This window comes from Haliotis asinina, chromosome 13 (genome assembly GCF_037392515.1).
Source record: "Haliotis asinina isolate JCU_RB_2024 chromosome 13, JCU_Hal_asi_v2, whole genome shotgun sequence".
Classification (NCBI taxonomy): domain Eukaryota; kingdom Metazoa; phylum Mollusca; class Gastropoda; order Lepetellida; family Haliotidae; genus Haliotis; species Haliotis asinina.
Window position 1 is genome coordinate 52,993,668 of NC_090292.1, and position 16,340 is coordinate 53,010,007.

General features: G+C 38.8%; 1 pseudogene; it reads right to left on the bottom strand.

Annotated features, from left to right (window-relative positions):
* Positions 1–10,613: 10,613 nt before the first annotated feature.
* LOC137259691 (uncharacterized) overlaps positions 10,614–16,340 on the bottom strand; it is a 207,969-nt pseudogene continuing 202,242 nt past the window's right edge.

Genomic DNA, 16,340 nt, shown 5'->3' on the forward strand with positions numbered 1-16,340 from the left:
AGCAGCATGCAGTGTCAATCTTTTTTGATTTAGAAAAAGCTTGTGATACGACATGGAAGCATGGCATTTTAAAAGATTTATATGGTTTTGGTTTACGGGGTCGTTTGCCTCAATTTATATCAGAGTTTTTAACTGACAGACAATTTCAGGTACGCGTGGGTTCTACCCTGTCTGATCATTATACTCAGGACAAGGGCATCCCACAAGGCAGTATTTTGTCTGTCACACTCTTTAGTATTAAAATTAACAGTCTATCAAAGGTTTTAAATGATTCAATTGATGGATCACTCTTTGTGGATGATTTTAATATTTCTTGTCGTGGAAAAAATATGCATACTATTGAACGACAACTGCAGTTATGTTTAAATAAAATAGATAAATGGTGTCTCGAAAACGGCTTTATATTTTCTAAATCCAAAACTAATTGTATACATTTTTGCCGCAAATACAAACCACATAGAGACCCTGAAATATTTTTAAATGACACTCCCGTCAAAGTTGTAAAGGAGGCAAAGTGCTTGGGTATACTTTTTGACTCCCATTTAACTTTTCTTCCACACATTAAATACCTAAAAAATAAATGCTTGAAGGCACTAGATCTAATAAAAGTTGTTTCCAGTTCCAAGTGGGGAGGGGATCAATCTACCCTCCTACACCTGTATCGATCACTGGTTCGCTCGAAACTCGATTACGCCTCCATTGTGTATGGTGGAGCCTGCAAAAGCAACCTAAAAATATTAGATTCAGTCCATCATCAAGGTCTAAGACTCTGTCTTGGCTCCTTTCGAACTTCACCTGTTGACAGCCTGTATGTCGAGGCTGATGAACCATCTCTTGAACAGCGACGTATAAAATTAGCTTTACAGTATATAACAAAACTGAATTCGAATAAGTCAAATCCTGCATATAACTGTGTCTTCAATCCTCTGTATGAGGATTTATACAATAAGAAATCTTCTCTTGTTCCGCCCCTTGGTTTAAGAATGAAACCACTTATTTTTGCTGCCGGCATTGAGCTGGATAATATAGCTACTTTCTGTCTTCTTTCTTCTCCTCCTTGGCAGTTGGTTAGGCCACAAGTTGACCTAACATTAACTACATTTAAAAAATCAGACACTAATGAATTACAACACAAACAAGAATATAATCAATTAAAAAATAAATATAGCAGTTATAAATCCTTATTTACAGATGGGTCCAAGGACGGTGGTGCAGTGGCTTGTGCCACTGTCATTGGATCCAGAACAATATCTTCTAGATTGCCCGACAACAGCTCTATTTTCACAGCTGAAGCTAACGCCATATTAACGGTTCTCAAATATATTCAAGGTCTTTTGTTGGTTACCCAGCCACGTTGGCATTTCTGGTAACACGATGGCTGATCTTGCTGCCAAGGCAGAACTCAACAAATCTGTGACACCACTTCTTATTCCTTACACTGATTATAAAGCTACCATTAGATCGTATATCCGTGATCTGATGCAGGAGAAGTGGGACACTCAAGTGGGCATAAATAAATTACATGCAATAAAACCTTCTGTTGGTTATACCTACTTGGGTTGTCAGTCCAGATTTGAAGAGGTCATCATGCGGCGATGTCGTATTGGCCACACGAGATATACTCATGAATATCTATTGAAAGGTGAGGATCCTCCGTTTTGCATCCCTTGTGATGAAATAATCACGGTCAAGCATGTCTTGCTTGACTATGTGGAATATTCCATCACAAGGGATACCTATTTCAAATCACGAACAATGAAGGATCTTTTTAATAATATAAGTTGTCATTTAATCATTCAATTTTTAAAAGAATTAGATTTGTTAAATGACTTGTAAATAGATAAATATTTTAGTACTGGAAGTTTAAATTCGTGCTTGTTAGTGGCTGTTTCCTCGAGGGGGGTTAAAGTACTGTAAAATTATTGTCCTCCTGAGAGTCCACAAACATTCAAAGTCAATTCAAACTGTCCATATTTTTAATCGTAGAATATGTGTCTTCTTAATATATGGCTAGATTTCCTAAATTGCTAACATCTGAAGGGATGATGTAAATCCAGCTAGGGTCCATGCAGAAAGCAAATGTACAGTAAGTCCCCATGGTACCTAGTATGGTGATCTACCTTCAGCTGTTGGTGATATATAGCCCATATTTTATGTTGTATTGTCCAAATAGTGATATTAGTTTTAACTTTCTACACTAGTTTTAAATGATAACTGTGATATTCTAGTTATTTTACTGTCCTTTGACGACAGGTTTTTATATTATATGCACATTTCATTTCAATATCAAACATGTTCTCGTCACGATATGGCTGGAATATTGCCGAGGTGACGTTAACTACGAACTCATTCACTCACTCACTCACTCGTTTTTCCCGAGAAAACAAACATTGCAAAAGTTGCACACTACTACTTGAAATGTCAACTTCCATAAGTTCAGTCCCGCTGTGGATAATCATATTCCCATTAGCTTATATCAGCATCGCACATCATTCACACTGAGAGCAAGTTCTGTTCTTTTAAATTTATATTTTTTTATTTTAAAACAAATTCAAATTATGAAATTTCTTCAATATGTCAATGTTTGAAACACAAAACTTTTATTACCAAGTTTATGTCAAATTAGATGAATAACAAAAAAAGTCAGAAATGGCGATGATTGGTCTTGTTAGTAATTGGGAAAGCACAGTATACACTACCGCTCTTCCCGTTGACCACGTATCGGAGAAAAAGCGATCGGTAACTGTAAACAAGCAGAAAACATCGGTGAATAACTGATCTAGCACGAAGACAAATTGTATTTTATTCTGTTAAGAAATAATGGAGCAAATCGTTCAAAACAGCTTAAAAATGACGATAACTGTTCGCTAGCCAGTAGAGCAGTTCCAGTTCATTTTGTTACACTCTGAAATACTGCTTCATGACGCGTTTTCCAAAATAACGAATGTATTATCCGTAGGATCGAAGTGAGAACACAATACACAAATAATCACTGAGTAAGACGTGCTTGTTTGGTTATTTAAAGCCACATTCGTCTATATTCCTTGTCTGTCATGAAACGACCATAACGGCATGTATATTTCACATTCAGCTGCAACAAATGCATATTTTAATTTTTCAGGCATTTCCAAATAAAATAACAGATGGTCTTTGTCAGCAATACCAAGTGTAGAAATATATTTGGTGTCAACACGAACATTGTGTTGGTAAGAATGACGTGGAAACACAGAAGAATCACGTTCTTTTTACGTTTTCACACTGTGCAACATTTTCTCAAATTGTCAGGCATTCACCGATTTACGAAATCTTTAGTGTTTCTGTGAATCAATCAATCAATCAATCAATCAATCAATGATTTACTTTTCATGTTTTTGTTTTTTTTATGTGCAAACGAAGGCATGACCCTTCAATAAATCCTTGGTCCCGATGTCAATGACTTCGCCATTTTTTAAAGGTCTGTCATGGTAGCGATGTTGTATGTCAACATTGTTGTATATATTACTGATGATAAAATTTGAGACAACACCTGATTGAACGTGATGTAAATGAAACCATTCAAATGAATACATTGAATGAATGACAGTTTTCAGTGGCCTACATATTCGTCTCACTAGTTCAGAAAACAATATGCACGTGCATTAAGTGTTTTGCTCGTGCTTGCAGGTGAAATGGATGCATGTACATATTTTACATAAATATTGTTCCCAGAGTAGTGTTGTGTGGGTTGACGTGTCAGTAAAATGGGTCACAACCAGTTATCTGAGGCCACAAAATGTCAAAAAAAGAGAAGGTGATATGTCCCATGTCAATCGCAATTTCGTGAAAGAAACACCACAAGACAGGTGACGTCAACGTTGTCGCTGGTCGAGGTTGACTCAAAAAGGCCGATTTGGTGGATTAGACGGCAGCTAGGATCCGGGTTTGATTTCCCACGTGGGTATAGTGTGTGAAACCCATTTCTGGTGTCCCCCGCCAGGATGTTGCTGGAATATTGATAAAAGCGACGTAAAACTATTCACTCACTCACTCACACTATCAAATACATTGTCCAACGTAAAGCTCACTCGGCGTCTCTGTTTGCCTGCTGCCAAGATGATTTCATGGGTTATCCCGTGTTTTTAGCATTATCATTGACAAAACACACGTGCCACTGAACAGTAAATGGCTGCTTTCAAAAACGAGTTCAGTGGATAAATATCCAATGTTTACATGTATGCATACAGTAAACGATCGCGCCACTGACAAATTCGTCATGTGTCAAAATGGCGAGATTTACGACTTACATAATTAATGCCGGTGATTACAGAAGTTGTACTTTACCTAAAAACAGTATGTTAGATTGGAGTAAGTGAGTGAGATAATATTTTACGTCACATCGGCATTATCTCAGCCATATCGTGACGAGAACATTTACATTACTTACGTACCCTCTCAGGAGGACAATAATTTTACAATACTTCAACCCCCTTTGAGGGTACAGCCATCAACAATTCAAGTTACTAATCTAAACTACCAATAATTAAAATGCAACTATCTACAGAACATAATAATCAGAATTCATTCATGAAATCAATTTCTTTTAAAAATCCAATGATTAAATGAGCACTAACTGTGTTAAAAAGAATTGACATTGTTTTAACATTAAAATATTTATCCCTTGTGATGGAGAATTCAACACAGTCAAGCAGGATATGCTTGACCGCGGTTCTCTCATCACAAGGGATGCAAAATGGAGGATCCTCACCTTTAAGCAAATATTTATGGGTATATCTTGTGTGGCCAATACGACATCGTCGTAAAATAACCTCTTCAAATCTGGACCGACGACCCAAGTAGGCGTAACCAATATACGGTTTTATTTCATGTAATTTATTTATACCTACTTGGGTGTCCCACTTCTTCTGCATCAGGTCACGGATATAAGATCTAATGCAAGCTTTGTAATCTGAATATGGAATAAGAAGAGGCGCCACAGATTTGTTGAGTGCTGCTTTAGCAGCAAGGTCAGCCAGTGTGTTACCAGATATGCCTACGTGGCTGGGTAACCAACAGAAGACGATGTCGTACTGGCCAGTAGCAAGATCATTATATAATCCAATAATTTCAATTAAAAGTGGATGTTTACAAGAAAGATTTTTAATCGCCTGAAGGTAAGAGAGAGAGTCGGAATAGATTATATATTGTTTATGTTTATGGCGTCTTTGAATATATTTAAGAGCTGTTAATATGGCGTTAGCCTCAGCGGTAAAAATAGAACTGTTGTCTGGTAATCTAGAAGATATTGTTCTGGATCCAATGACAGTGGCACAAGCTACTGCGCCACCGTCCTTGGACCCATCTGTAAATAAAGATTTGTATGTATTATGGTTACTTTTTAATTGATTATATTCTTGTTTATATTGTCATTCATTTGTTTCTGATTTTTTAAACCTCGTCAGTGTTAGGTCAACTTCGGGTCTAACTAACTGCCACGGTGGAGACGAATGTAGACGGGAAGGAGATATATTGGCTAGCTCAATGCCGCAAGCAGACAGAAAAGGTTTTACTCTAAGTCCCAGAGGCGGAACAAGAGAAGACTTTTTATTGTATAGATCCTCATAAAGAGGATTAAAAACACAATTAAATGCAGGATTGGCCTCATTAGAATATAGTTTTGTCATATACTGTAAGGAGAGTTTTATACGTCGTTGAGTAAGAGATGGCTCATCGGCCTCGACGTAAAGACTGTCAATAGGAGAAGTTCTAAATGACCCAAGACATAGTCTTAGACCTTGATGGTGGATAGAATCAAGTAGTTTGAGGTTGCTTTTACAGGCTCCGCCATAAACGATGGAACCGTAATCAAGTTTCGAACGGATGGGAGATCTGTATAAATGGAGTAGGGTAGTTTGGTCTCCTCCCCACTTTGAATTGGAAACAACTTTTAACAGGTCAAGTGCCTTCAGGCATTTAGTTTTAAGGGATTTAATGTGGGGTAGAAAAGTTAGATGTGAGTCGAAAATAAGACCCAAGAACTTGGCCTCCTTTACTACTTTGATGGGGGTGCCATTCAGAAATAGTTCTGGATCTTTATGCGGTTTGTACTTTCTGCAGAAATGCAAACAATTCGTTTTTGTTATAGAAAATTTAAACCCGTTTTCAAGTGACCATTTTTCAATTTTATTGAGACAGATTTGTAATTGCCTCTCTATTGTATGCATATTTCTACCTCTACAAGAAACATTAAAATCATCCACAAATAGCGATCCATCTACTGAATCACTTGAAACCTTAGAAAGACTATTGATTTTAATACTAAATAAAGTCACAGACAAAATACTGCCTTGTGGAACACCCTGATCTTGATGAAAATAATCTGAGAGGGTTGATCCCACACGTACTTGAAACTGTCTGTCATTTAAAAAATTAGATATAAACTGAGGCAAGCGACCTCTCAACCCAAAAGAATGTAAATCTTTCAAAATACCATGCTTCCAAGTAGTATCATATGCTTTTTGGAGATCAAAAAAGATTGATACTGCATGTTGTTTTTTAATGAAAGAATGTTTTACAAATGATTCCAAACGAACCAAGTGGTCAATTGTGCTTCGGTTTTTACGAAAACCACATTGTATATCAGTAATCAGATTGTTGGTTTCCAAAAACCAAACTAAGCGATTATTTACCATTCGCTCCATGGTTTTGCAAACGCAGCTAGTTAAGGAAATAGGTCGGTAGTTTGATGGATCTGTATGACCCTCCCAGGCTTTGGAATAGGAACAACTATGGCTTTTCGCCATGAAGGGGGAAAATGTTGTGTTATCCAAATATGGTAAAAAATGCCAAGTAACGTTTCGAGACATGATTCAGGCAAGTGTTTTAAGAGTTGGTAATGGATATCATCAGGTCCTGTTGCAGTATCGTGAGCCTGTGATAACGCAGTATGAAGTTCATGTAATGAAAATACCTCATTATAATCTTCACCATTATCAGATTTAAAATTTCACTGGTTTCTTCTCTTGGTGTGTTTGATAAGTCTGGAATTTTGGATGATAATTTGAGGAGGACGAATGTTTAGCCAAAGTTTCACCCAACTTGTTTGCAATATCACATTTTTCAGTTAGTATGCTATTATCATTTTTGAGATGCTGAATACTACTGGATTTGGAACCCTTGCCTTTAATTTTTTGGATCATATTCCATACCCTTGACATAGGAGTACGGGAATGCATTTTGGAAACGAAATTTTTCCAAGTATGACGTTTACTGTGCTTAAACGTTCGTCGAGCGTTCGCGTAACTGATTTTTACATTATTTAAGTTATGAACAGTGGGATGAAGACGAAAATATTTCTCTGCTTTCTTCCTCTTTTTCCTAGCCTGTTTGCATTCATCATTAAACCATGGTTTACGGATGTGCGGATTTACAGAGGACTTAGGAATAGTTTCATCAGCTATATGTTTCAGTTTGTCTGAGAACATTTTAAGTGGATCAGGTACATCCATGAAAAAGTCTGGTTTAAGTTCTATAAGGCAGGTGGCCTGAAATAATGGCCAATTGGCCTTTGAAAAATTCCATCTTGTTACAGGCGGATCATCGGAAGGGTAAATTGCTGTAAGTACTGTAGGAAAATGGTCACTGCCACAAAGATCATTATGGACTGACCATTCAAACTCATTAGAAACGTTTGAATCAGTGAGTGACAGGTCTAAAGACGAATATGTTCCCGTTCCAGGATGTAAATACGTGTCAGAACCATCATTGAATATACATAAATTATTATCAGATATAAACTCTTCAAGAACTTTCCCTTTACTGTTGGTATCAGGACTTCCCCATAATGGGTAATGTCCATTGAGATCACCCATTATGATACAGGGTTTTGGTAATTGGTCATACAAATCTTGAAGATCATTCTGATGGAGAATGGAAGAAGGGGAGATATACAAGGAACAAAGAGTAAGGGTTATATGTAAAGTAAGACGAACAGCAACAGCCTGAAGATTGGTTTTAAGTGGAACAGGGCTATGAATAGTACCATGTCTCACCAATATGGAAGATCCACCAGTGGCTTTGTCACCAGGGGGTGAAAAAGAATGATAAGAATGGTATTTACGCAATTCGAATTTATCAGTTTGTTTCAAGTATGTTTCTTGAAAACTAAATGCTGATGGTTTATAATCCTGTGCTAGTAACTGTACTTCATTAAAATTGGTCTTAAGTCCTCTGCAATTCCATTGGATTAAGGAATTACTGTTCATTTAATAGCAGGTGGTAGTACTGGGGACCGACTTTTCCCCTTCCGAGGCGAACTGCTTCTATTTCGTGCACGGGGATGAGGAGAGACGTCCATGTCTTCTAAAAGTTGAAACTTGTTATAGACGTGTACAGGATCACGTGATCCCTTTTGTACTCGATCAGATTTTTGTCTATAATCTACTTTATGACAAGGATTTTTCACTGCAGGAGATACTGTTTGTGAGTCAGTCTGGCAAGCTGATGTTGCATGATTCTTATCAACAGCAGAATCTGATGTACTTAAAGTATGTTTGTCAGCTTTAACCCAGGTGATATCTGTCTGACATGAAACAGACAGCACAGATTTAACATGAGGGCGAGCAACGACAGCAGAGTATGTTATACTTGATGACTGAGGCGAGGCTGCATTTACTAAACGTTTTGCCTCATGATAGGTGACATTCTTTTGAGTTTTGATTTTGATAATTTCATATTTACGTTTCCAGATTTCACATGACTTTGATGAAGACATATGGTCTCCCAGACAATTAACACATTTTGGAGAAGACAAACAGTCAGAACCTTCATGATCTTCTTCACCACATCTGTAGCATGTTGCACGATTCCTGCAAGATTGGGCACCGTGACCAAACTTTTGACACTTGTAACAACGAAGTGGATTTGGAATATATTGCTCCACTTCGATATTACAATATCCAGCTTTGATATACTTTGGGTGTTCCGGTTGTGAAAAAGAAATCAAATAAGTATTTGTATTGAAAGTTTCTCCGTTTTTCTTAAAAGTGAATCGTTTGACATGAGTGACTCCTTGATTTTGTAGTTCAGTGGCGATTTCTGTTTCACTCATGTGGGCAAGCCACCGGTCTCTGTCTCTCAAGATGCCTTTGCTGCTGTTCAAAGACTTATGTGGAGAAACAGATACTGCAGTATTTGCAAGCTGTTTTGTACCTATGAGGGTAGCTGATTGTTTCGCTGTTTTACACTCTATGAGGAGAAACCCAGATCTAATTTTTGTTACAGCTTGTACATCACCAACAAGTCCATAAATTGCTTTTGATGTGGCAAATGGATTGAGTTTTAGAGGTTCACCGTCAGTAGAAGACACAACCAAAAATCTACTCCATGTATCCGGTAATCTGTTTGTAGCACTTTCCTCGTCCGAGGACAAACACTCATCCTGTGCTCGTTTGTGTTTTTTGGGTTGAGCCATGGTTAATAATAGAAAGTTCACCATCCCAGCTCCCCACCCTCCACCGAGTATCACCTGGACAATGCTATATACCAGTGGCTCTCCGACTGGCAGCACCAAGGATACTGGAATGGTATACTCCAGCAGAAGATTAATTCAAAATTAATCGATCCACCAGATTGGCCCATGAGCCACCGCCTTCTGGGCAAAAGACTCTAGGCAAAGTTCAGAACATCAGTATTCAAATCTAAAAGTTTTATGTGAATGAAAAAGTAAAGGCCAAAATTGAAACAGTACAAAATCAAATCTGTGCAATTACATAAATAATCCACGCACAGGGCTTGGCATGACCAGCCGATTGGTCGAACCGGGCCCATTCGACCACCCGTCTAGGCGAAGTCAGGGCCAAAGTGGTGTATTGAGCAACAGGAACACGGTTACAGGTCCCTATTGCCCTCAACCACCAGGATCCCTTCCTCCGCCGACACAGGCCGCAACCCACGGCAAACGGGTTGGTGGACCAAATCCCCCCCCCCCCCCCCCCCCCAGCCGGGAGGTGGCTCGCCACGGGTGCCTGTTAGATTGGAAAACAGAGAAGTGGGGGAGATATACTTGTCCTGGCATCCAGGCGTAAACACATCATTTTGTATATTGTGCGTTTAGCCACTGCATGTGGCACCAAACTGGTTCAATCCTACAGTAACCAACTACAGATTTCCAGTGTGATAGTGCGCCGCTATTGCTGACTGAGAGGACGGTCGAGCAGCTCTGTATGTCTGTGACGTCATCAGCAGTGTGACGTCACTGTCACTGTACAAATGGCGCCACGTCAGCTGGGTGAACCTCGGCTCAGTCTGTGGTCACTGAGTGCAGCGTCATGTAAACAAAGTTTGTTGTTGTCTGTTTCACAATTCGCGATTTTCTCAGAATAGAATTAAAACAGCATTATGTCAAGACGGGTGACGTTCACGTACAATCACTCATAGTTTATGTTTACACTCACTTCACAATTTTCTTACCTGATCATGCGAGGTTCCAAACACAAAACATGACGAAATGTCTGAAAATACATTCAGCAAGTTTTATTTATATTCACAAAGATGAAACGAAATCGCCTGAATAATGACACGCCACGTCAGTGTCAGTAACGACATGTGCTCCGTCTCTGTCTACACCAACACTGACGTCAGTGTGCACCACGTGACACCAGGAGATTCACCAGTCGCTGGTGTCCGAATGTTCTCGCTAAGTCGGCTGCTGTCCGCCCGGAGTTGGTCCTGGTGTTTACATTCAGCATGTCCAGGGACAGGATCAGCTTCACGGTCTCCAGGTCTCCACCAAGACAGGCCAAGTGAAGGACGTTGTTACCGCTGCTGTTCACCAGTGACACATCAGCCCCTCTACCCACCAGGAACTCCACTACAGCCCTGTGTCCATACCGTGCTGCCAACATCACCGGTGTCTTGCTCCCCCATCCTCCTCTATAGTTTATGTCAACGTGACCCGCTGCCAGGATCCGCTTCACTCTCTCCAGGTCACCGCGCTTGCTGGCGTCGTAGAGGTCGCGGCCTGCTCTTGGTGATACAGTCGCTGTAACACAAAGTAAACTGTGTACACCAGACATCTTTGTCACATATCTACAATGGTTACATAATGTCTATACGTGACTCGGACATTGCTATGCCATTTACACAATTCCATCATGTCTGACAACAATCCAACATGACGGGAATGTCAACATGTGGTTTCTGGAATTAACGATGGCGCGTTTAATATGTAACTTTCTGTTTCATTCAGATGTTGTAGTATTATTTTGTGTACGACGTGAGAGTGATGATGTTTGTTGAACTTTACAAGGTGACAGTGTCAGTACAATTGTTGCTGCTGAGTTTTCCAACCTACCGTGGTCATCAGAGTCTTGTGTCGTCACTGGCGTCGGTGGAACCGTCTTCCTGGGTGTCAGATCCTGACTCGCGTCAGTCGTGGAGGCTGAAACAGGGAACATGTTGTTCAGAACACTATGCAAAGCACATAAGCATTTCTGTTTTCACTTTTCTAGATATGTTTTGCCTTTCAATACTATGTATGATTAAATTCTAAACAGATATCGTATGGATAAAATAGTAACCTTATATCGTTCAGTTTGTTTGAGATAACTCTAAATAACACGAACAAAAGTGACGCTTCCTAATATTAATTTGTATAGTTTGAGATTCTGTGATTGACAACGTCGATTGATACCGGGTGAGATCCATCCCTCAAGTCAAAATCACCACGGGCATATACATCAGTGAGGTAAATGCAGGTAGAATTAAAAACTGCACTTCCTGTCTAATCGATTTTCCCACCTACCCTGTAGGTCTTCTGTCGTCTCTGACACTGGGGGGACCGTGTATTTCTGGCTCCGGTCAGTCGAGGCTGAAACAGGGAATTTTAATGAGAAAACTTTACATAGTACAATAATAGTTAAAATATTATGACTACTGGTCTCCGCTTTCCATAAATGCCTTTCAACATTATGTATGGACAAAGTACTAGTCCAACTAATCTGTTATAACAGCGGTATTATACATGGTTTGATTTGATGGAGTCTGATTCAGTAAATTTAATAAGCTGTCCATTGTGCATTGGTTTGGGGATAACAGTTGAGATCTCCCTCTTTGTATATATAGTGGAATTGAATAGATGAAAGCTATAAACATAAATGGTGTAACAAAAGAGTCAGTTCACCCTCAGGGTTAGGGTTAGGTGAGAGATGCATATTCTACGGGGAACTTCATATATCAGCATATATTATTTTCACAATGTTATTTTTAGTAGACAAACAAACAACATGATCTGCACTTTTACCTACTCAAAATTGCATACTTACGAAATGGCTGCCCTTTTAGTTTGCATTCATTAACCAGGGTTGGAATGTTCTATCCGTACGCCCTTATTTTAGTGCATTTGCAATTTCATAAATTCTAACGTAAAACAGATTAAAACACACAACTTGGCTCGGTGTTTATGCAACACATTTATACTTTGTGTGAGGCAATCTCTGTGAATGAATCACAAAACGTCAGAATACCGAGGGACAGTGTCAGACAGACCAGTTCTCAAACAACTGCCTACCGAGGCGGAAACTGCAGTCTTACACAGCCGTACTTATCGATGGAAGTATTGTCTGCTGATAAGCCACAATCATATCAACACGTAGCAGTGTGTGGTGGTTAAGATCGAAGTGTAGGTTGTCCGACATGCTTCGTCAGTATCAATATTAGAAATAACGAAAATAAAGCATAGTTGCCCTTCCATAATCAGCTTTCAGATTGACTTGAAATTTGGCTTTGAAAATGATGTTGCAGACATGCACAAAGACACGTTTGGCCGTGTGCTACTGTGGGATGTATTTCCATGCAATGCAGCAGTAAAAAAATATAATACATTTCAAATGAAATATTTGACTGGACAGATTTAAGATAATCTCATAAAGTATCCCGTGTCAAAGGTAAATGCCACCAAGTCAAGGTAAACGGTAAGAAAGTGTACATATTTTGATCAGACATAACAATTTTCAAGTGAAAGGCTGCGTTGTTATGTTTCCCCAGACCTTCCATCGTCCCCCGTCGGTGACAGGCTAAACACAGGTCTGGGTGTAAACATTGTGTGAAGCAAACACTTGGTTCCTACAACATTCAAGCTGCTTTACAGCAGTCATACAATATACATTTACACTATTCCATCTAATTTCATAAATAAGTTTAAAATCATAAACTGAGAACTTACCCACCATTAGTGTACGTAATAACAAGAACGACACATTTCACTGCTTCTCGACAACGTTTGGCGCTCGCCTGCTTGGACTGATCAACAACTCTATATGTAACTAGTTCCAATATTTGCTCTCTAATTTTGCTTTAGTTTTTCTGAGAGCCTCATGTTACAACACAGTTCACGTTACCTGTGGCATGACATGGACAACAATTGTATGTTGACATATCAGACACTTCCCTAAATTGCACCAATTCCTTATTAATTTGTTTTAAAAATATATAAGTGTCCCTTCAAAATAGGTCATATGTGGATATTAGTAGACGTCAACAGCTTAGATGTAAGTAGCAGCGATCACTCTGTCAAACAAGGACATTGAGTTACTTGCATTTAGCTTATACCACTAAATATAACCTTGAAAGACAAACTGTTGCTGAGCCTGTTGCGTTAAGTATAGAAAGGTATTCCCCACTTCAGTCTAGGTGTGAAAAAGAGATACCCAGATACAGTACACGTGCTTTTAATGTATCCTGTGATACGTGTAGACACGTGTCCCCAACTCAGTCTGGCCTTGAAATAGAGACACAATGCATCCTCCTTATAATATATGTAGAGCTGCGTGTACAAATACATTTCCAAACTCAGTCTAGCCCCCTGGATTCCACAGAGACATATATGTCCTTCCACTTCAACCCTCACTTTGAATCCCAATAAAATTCTAAATATATACAGTGCACCCTGATTATAATGTGTGATGTTCTAAGTACAAACACATATTCCCAACTCAGTCTAGATGTGTCGATGAAGGACAGTAAAACCACAACAAGGTCACAGATAGGATTAAGCCTAGGGTGGAAAGTTAAAACTAATATCACTATTTGAACAGTAAAACCTGGCTATAGGTCACCAACAGCTGAAGGTAGATCACCATACTAGGGACCATGGGGACTTACAGTACCTCTGCTATCTGCATGGTGGCAAGCTGGATTTACACCATCCCTTCAGCTGCTGGCGATAACCCTAACCCTAACCAAATTGTGTCCACACATACCTTCAGATATACCGTAGCTGTATATTGTAGGACACAGTATCCCAATACAATTGGAAAATACATATGCTATTTAGATGCATTGAATATGGAAAGAACACTCTGCATACCCAATATGAATGGTAACAGTTATTGATACACACAGTGCCTCACTTTTCTTTCATATCATTTGCGATACAGGATGCTATAAACTAAAACAGGCAAAACCATCATCATTTTAGTCCAAACAACCCCTCGAAGTCTTTTTTTTAATAGTGAGTGAGTGAGTGAGTTAATATTTAACGTCACATCGGCAATAGCTCAGCCATATCGAGAACATTCAGCAATGAAAAACAGCATATATACATTATAAACACCCGTCAACGAAGGACAGTAAAACAACTAGAATATCACAATTTCAATTAAAACTAGCATGGAAAATTCAAACTAATAGCACTATTTAGACAATACAATATAAAAACAGACTATAGATCGCCAACAACAGAAGGTAGATCACCACAATAGGAACAATGGGGATTTACAGTAATTTTGCTACCTACAAGGACCCTAGTAGGAATTACACCACCCCTTCGGCTGCTCTGGCGATTGTACGAAAAGTTAGCCGAAATTAAAATCACATGAATACTACGATTAAAATCCTGGTAGACTTAAATTTACTGTGAATGTTTTTGGACTTACGTACTCTCTCAGGAGGACAATAATTTTACAATACTTCAACCCCCTTTGAGGGTACAGCCATCAACAATTCAAGTTACTAATCCAAATTACCAATCATTAAAATACATCTATTTACACAACATAATATTCAAAATTCCATAAAAAAATCAATGTCTTTTAAAAAACCAATAACTAAATGTGAATTAACGCTGGTGGAAAGATCCGTAATTGTTTGAACTGTAAAATACTTATCCCTTGTGATGGAGAATTCAACACAGTCAAGCAGAATATGCTTGACCTTGACTCTCTCATCACAAGGGATACAAAAAGGAGGATCCTCACTTTTCAAAAAGTGCCTATGAGTGTATCTAGTATGGCCAATACGACATCGTCTTAAACTAACTTATTCAAATCTGGACTGACAACCCAAGTAAGTGTAACCAATATACGGTTTTATTTCATGTAATTTATTTGTACCTACTTGGGTGTCCCACTTCTTCCGCATCAGATCACGGATGTAAGTTCTAGTGCTAGCTTTTTAATGAGAGTATGGAATAAGAAGTGGTGTCACAGATTTGTTGAATGCTGCCCTGACAGCAAGATCGGCCATTCCGTTACCGGAAATGCCTACGAGGCTGGGTAACCAACAGAATGCGATGTCGTATTGGACAGTGACAAGATTATTATACAATTCTATAATTTCAATTAAAAGTGGATGTTTGCAAGAGATATTTTTAATAGCCTGAAGGCAAGAAAGAGAGTCTTAACAGATTATATATTATGTACGTTTGGGGTGTCTTTGAAAATATATTTAAGAGCTGTTAATATGGCGTTAGCTTCTGCTGTAAAATTAGAACAGTTATGTGGTAATCAAGAAGATATTGTTTTGGATCCAATGACAGTGGCACAAGCCACAGCGCCACCGTCCTTGAACCCATCAGTAAATAAGGATTTATAATTGCTATATTTATGTTTCAGTTGATTATATTCTTTTTTATACTGAAATTCATTCGTTTCTGATTTTTTAAGTGCCGTTAATGTTAGATCAACTTGTGGCCTAACCAACTGCCAAGGAGGAGAAGAAAGAAGACGGGAAGGAGCTATGTTTTCCAGGTCAATGCCGGCAGCAAAGAGAAGTGTTTTTTTTCTTAAACCAAGAGTCGGAACAAGAGAAGATTTCTTGTTGTATAAATCTTCATACAGAGGATTGCAAACACAGTTCTATGCAGGGTTTGACTCATTTGAATATAGTTTTGTTACATACTGTAAAGCTAATTTTACACGTCACTGCTCAGGAGGTGGTTCATCAGCGTCGACATACAGGTTGTCGATAGGTGAAGTTCTAAAGGAGCCAAGACAAAGTCTTAGACCTTGATGATGGACTGAATGTAATAGTTTTAAGTTGCTTTTGCAGGCTCCACCATATACGATGGAGCCATAATGAAGTTTAGA